This window comes from Diabrotica virgifera, chromosome 3 (genome assembly GCF_917563875.1).
Source record: "Diabrotica virgifera virgifera chromosome 3, PGI_DIABVI_V3a".
NCBI classification, from domain to species: Eukaryota; Metazoa; Arthropoda; class Insecta; order Coleoptera; family Chrysomelidae; genus Diabrotica; species Diabrotica virgifera.
The window spans coordinates 243292468-243298861 of record NC_065445.1 but is presented as its reverse complement, the minus strand read 5'-3'; positions in this window follow the sequence as shown (position 1 = coordinate 243298861).

The following is a 6394-nucleotide window of genomic DNA, read 5'->3' as shown; positions in this document are numbered from 1 at the left end:
TTGCGTATTGTCATCTTTTTTTTCTTGATTTGTATAACTCTGTGTATAACTCTTCGACTATTGTTAATATTTCATCTCTGTAGTTTCTTCTCCAGTTCTGTTTATTAGTTTGATTTTTATTTTTCCTTTTTGTACGCTTCTCTTAAAAACGTTCATGTTCTTATTTTGCTCTATTGCTTGTTTTGTTAAATAAAAATACACTCGCATAAAAACACAATATTCTATTTAAAAAATCTATTTGAATAATTTCACAGATTTCTTTGGTGCACTCGTAGAAATCTATAGTCAAAATAGTTTTTTTTATCTTCCTCTATGGCCTAATTAACGAAAATAAACGAAAAACATGTAGTAATATACTTTTAATTTGTAAAAGTCTACTAACTCGGCTCAGGTGTGGAATCGAATCAACAATTTTAAACAACATTCATGAAGAAACATGTATATTCATAACTGGGTTAGCATAAAAATATATAGAAAGTATTTTTCTTTTCTATCTTTTTAATTTTTCAAATGTATAACAGAATAATTGTTTTAAAAAAGATTTCAGAACAACAGGAGATAAAATAGTAAATTGCCACGGAGAGAAAAACGCTCTTTATAATTAAAACGAACTAACAGGTCGACTGATTCAATACAGTAACAAAATTTCTCCAAATATGGCAATTTACTAGAACAAAAATGTTATTGAATATATGTGAAAAGTTACAAATTTACCGTATCCTATATTTATCAGCGTGACAAGACCTCTCGTAACGCCGTCAATTCGTAACGGCGCGACTTCGTAACATCAACAGTTCGTAACTATAACTATTCGTAACGTCAAAATTGAATTATTCTGTTTATTTTTGTTAATGTGGAAACTAACTTTTATTACAGTTCCAATTGCAATTATGATCAATTTTTTAACACATTACATATTTCGTGGAGAAATATATTTTGAAAACTGTGTTTTAAAAAATATAATCTACCTGTGTCAGTAGTTTTACTATAAAGTGATACTTCAGGATAAAAATAATTAAAAGAATATTCTTTAGGTGTCATATTTACAAAAATATGTGTGAACATTCCATGCATACTATATATTACCTTGTAGTCTAATGGGCATATGGGTCTTGCGACCCCTGCTCAAATGTAATGTATAATAATAATAATAAATAAAGTGGCGTGCATAGAAATCCACCCACTTAAAAATTTGGTCATTTTTGATGTCTCGTATTTCCTAAACCTGTTGGCCGATTTAAGTGATTTTTTTAATATGTTTACCATATTAACATATATGTTATATATTTTTTAATATATTTACCAGTTTAGCCTGATTCTGTAAAATCGATGTAAATAATATTGTTGATAAACAGGTAAATTTTGTATACGCGCTAATGGTGAATATTAAATTCTTAATTGTATGTCAAAAAATGTGCAATAACTACATCTTAAAACCCACCAAATTGTATTTGCATATCTCAACCGGTTTTAAAACAATAAATAAATCGTCAGTTTGTAAGAAAAAATTCAACATCGCTATCTCGGAAACGAAACATTGGCAAACATACGTTTTATAAAGCAAACTGTCATTATTTTATCATGCAGAATTACCTCTTAAAGTTTGTCGCACTTACTTCGAAACACCGTGTATTGATGAAGAACATGTCTAGTTGTTAAAGTACCTAACTTTTTTATTATCCAACATAAACAAATGAATCAAAAAACAAAATATTAAGAAAACCTGAAGCTGTAGTTGGGTTTTAATTTCAGTTGGCCTGTTGGCCGATTTAAGTGATTTTTAATATGTTTAGTATGATTTTAATATGCTATAGCCTGATTTTTTAACAATACCGCTGTAATAATATTGTTGCTAAACAGGTAAATTTTCATTCAAATACTGAAATTAAAACCCAACTATAGCATCAGGTTTTCTTAACATTCTGTTTTTTGATTCATTCGCTTATGTTGGATAATAAAAAAGTTAGGTATTTTAACAACTAGACATGTTCTTTACCAAAATACGGTGTTTTTAAATAAGCGCGATAAACTTTAAGGGGTAATTCTGCATGAAAAAATAATGACAGTTTGCTTTATAAACGTATGTCCGCAAACGTATTTCCGAGATAGGGGGTGTTGAAATTTTTCTTACAAACTCACGATTTATTTATTGCTTTAAAACCACCAGTCGAGATATGCAAATGAAATTTGGTGGATTTTAAGACGTAGTTATTGCACATTTTGTGATATACAATGGTGAATATAAAATTCTTAATTGTATGTCAAAAAATCCGCAATAACTATCTCTTAAAACCTACCAAATTTAATTTGCATATCTCAACTGGTTTTCGAGCAATAGCAATGAATAAATCGTCAGTTTGTAAGAAAAAATTCAACATCCCGTATCTCGGAAACGAAACATGTGCGGACATAGGTTTATAACGCAAACTTGTCATTATTTTTTCATGCAGAATTACCCCCTAAATGTTTTTCTCACTTATTTAAAAACACCGTGTATTGATGAAGAACATGTCTAGTTGTTAAAGTACCGAACTTTTTTATTATCCAACATAAGCGAATAAATAAAAAAACAGAATGTTAAGAAAACCTGAGGCTATAGTTAGGTTTTAATTTCAGTATTTTATAAATGGTAGAATATTCCACAAGGTGATACGAACTTTGAAAAAAAAAACACAGTTTGATTCGTACACCCGGTATACAATGAAAATTTACCAGTTTAGCAACAATATTATTAAAGCGGTATTGTTAAAGAATCAGGCTGTAACACATTAAAACAATCACTTAAATCGGCCAACAGGTTTAGGAAATACGAGACATAAAAAATGACCAAATTTTTAAGTGGGCGGATTTCTATGCACGCAATTTTATATTTAAAAAACGAGGCCTAAAAAAGTACTCCTACTTTTAGTGTAGACAAGTATGCAAAACACATTTATTGTATACATTCAGTAATGCTGAATTTGCTAAAAAAAACTAAATGTTGGCGTTACGAGTTATTCCGTTACGAACTGTCGATGTTACGAATTGACGGCCGGCGTTACGGATTGTCCGTTACGAATTGTCGCGTTACGAGATGTCATGGAACCATTTATCAGGTAAAATCTTTTCGATGATACTTTTAGTCCGAAAAACTGTGTTTATCCTTTCAAATATTCCCACAATATTAATTTTTCACAATGATTGCTTAAACTATCACAGTTTGTGATAGATATTTTTGTGTGTAATAGTGCATAAGTTATTAATCAATTCTACAGGCAGAAAACATTATGTAAATAAATAATAAACAAAAAAAACTGTATTTTTATTAGTCGATAGCACCACATTTCGAAACAATGCTTTTTATATTGTTGTGTTTGAGAGTCCGTGTTTCCAAGCTGTACAACAAGGTACTAAACACATGTTAATATTCTTCATTCATTTAAAACATCCTGGCTAATATGTTCACTATAGACGTTAAAATAACAGTGGCGGTAATATACATCCCTGTATCACTCCACGTGTTACTCTTATTATGTCTGAAATTTCATCTTCCAATCTTATATTTGCTCGCTGATTCCAGTATAAATTCAGGAGTATTCCCAGATCTTTATCATCCATGCGTTTGTTATTAAGAATATTATTATCTTTAAGTAAATCATGACGTAGCCTATCGAAAGCATTTTCGAAATCCATGAAACATTCGCGTATCCCTTGATTGCTGTCCAAGCATCTGTGTGAGAACATTTAGAGTAAACAGAGCTTCTCTAGTGCCTAGTCCTTTTCTGAATCTCGACTGTCCTCACTAATATCAAGTTCTAACTTTGAGGCTGTAAAACAATCCCTTAAGAAGCTGGCGGCACGCAACAAAGTAACTTTGATGTGGGCGCCAAGTCGCAAGAGAATTGCAGGAAATGGGGAAGCTGATAGCCTCGCAAAAGAAGGGGCTAATACCCAATCAAAAAGCAATATCAGAGAGGAACTCCAGACCTGAGAACTCAATCAACTACAACTATATTGGTCTAACACACCAGGACAAAGGCAAACAAAAAGGCTCATAAAAGTGTCGCCTCCAACAAATCACCCTCTCGAAATGAGTAAAAAAGAATGTGTGTGTACTTTGTACGCACGTAAGAAGTTATACCTCTATTATACGATTTCAACAGGTTATTTGTATTTTATTTAAAGATTAAACTAATTTTTACTTACTACTTTGCAAAAATTTTTCTTAAAACAATACCAAAAATAAAAAAAGAAATAGAAAATACACGGATTCGAACCGGGGACCTCTCGATCTCCGGTCACACGCTCTACCACTGAGCTATATTCCCTTTGCTTTGACAGGTTACAAGATTTCTCATACATACTGACAAATTTAGTAGACCAAGTGAAGTATACAAAAATACTTTAAATATACTTACTATTATTATAAAATATCTTATTCCCGAGGAAGACAAATCCAAAGACACAAATATTATAATAAATATATTTACTAAAAACAGTAATAATATATTCTTTTCACGAACACCTTATTTGCGCTACATAAAGATGTAGCGACTAATACCATACTGTCGGTGTGCGCATGCGCCAGGGAATGTAAAAATTCACCCTCGTGCCTAAAGAAGTATAACTTCAAAAAAGATATAAAAATGGCCACTGGCATGAGGTCATCTATGCCTCCTCTTGGAGGACATACCTATTTGGTATACCCTCCAAGATATCATCTAAAAAATGGGAAAATCAGATAGAGAAAACTCTCGCTTTTGTGATAACGAAAAAGAAACGGCAGAACATATACTATGCAACTGCGTAGCACTCTTCTGCAATCGACTAAAATTCCTAGATGTCACTATAGCGCCCTCTGACATAGGAAACAAGTCGCCTAGGAGGCGAATTAACTTTATCAGAAGTGTTGGCATCCTTGAGTTCGACCTCACATAATCTAATCTACCCGGTAACAAATATCAGTCCAAAACAAATAATACTTGTATACTTTCTTGGAAGCCTAAATCTGTTGCATTAAACATAGACGTAGGATACAAAAGGTTTGTTGTATGGAAGGGATTGCTATGCCAAATCATCCCTTTGACATCTAGATACAATCTATAGTATAAGATATTTTAGAAAACCTTAATCTTAAGCTTATTACAAAGTCATTTGTATTTGGATGGTGTGGTTAAGTTTTCGACCCAGGTAGAAATTAATAAATTTGAATCTATTGTACTTTTAATTATTATACCTGCTATTCAGTATGTTCACCTCTCGAAACTTAACGATATTACTCAAATACGAATGACTTTGTAATAGAATTAAGATAGTTTTCTAAAATATCTTGATAGGTACTATACCTGCAGTATTTTACATTAACTATTAAAAAAGCCTTTTTGCTCTACAGAAACGATGCAAAGCGTTTCTAGTATAAGTATTTCCTTTCTCCTGAAAGCTTACTTTCGGCAAATAAAAACTTCAAGAAAAATATAGTAGCAGAAACTGAAAAAATCCTTTGACTTTTACACAACATTCAATTAAGGCTTCGTTTATTATATAGATTCCAATGGTACTAGAAACTTTTAAATATATCTAAAAATAGAGTAAAATTCTTTTATCGTTTTCTAGCACCTTTATTTTGCGAACAATATCTTAAATTCCTTTTCAATACCCTCATTATTCCCGCGTTCTTATACATATCTATCAATTGCATTAGAATTATCCATTAAAAATCTGCTTATGTAACTCTTAAAGGTTGCATTTACACGAAATAAAATAATATATAACACAACTATTTCGAGTATGTATTAATATTTAAATACTACATACAATACGTTTAGTTTTTGATTAGATATAGGCGACTGAAAGAAGCTCTAAAATCGGCAACATTGTTTATGAGAATGAGTTGCATTGCCACTGTAGAATGACGAATGAATGGGTGCGAATCAAGTTCATTAGTTGAGCAGCAGGGAAGCGGTGTTGCCATTTATAGGCCGTATATCTAATTTAAAATTAAACAGTCTGTATATACAGTCATCTAGGATAGTGGGAGATCCTAATCATTGAAGAAAGCAACACTACAGATTTGTTTGTGATCAAATATAAGAAAGGATGAGATAAATGTTAAAGAAATCAATATTATGGATATTGAATGGAAACTTTATTCAACGTTCTTTGACAGGTACTCTTGCGCGAAATTTAATTTCAAGATGTTGATTGTAATTAAAAATACTTACTGCAAGAATTATCAGCAGTAATTGCACAATAGCTCTAAAATTCTATATTAATTTTAGAGTTCGAGTGCAATTTGTTGCGATTATTTCATGAATAAACCTGTTCAAAACCAAAATTTTATTGTAATTTATATATGTAAGTACCAATTAGTGAAATTAAACACACAGTTGTTATAAATATGTATTTGACGGTTTAA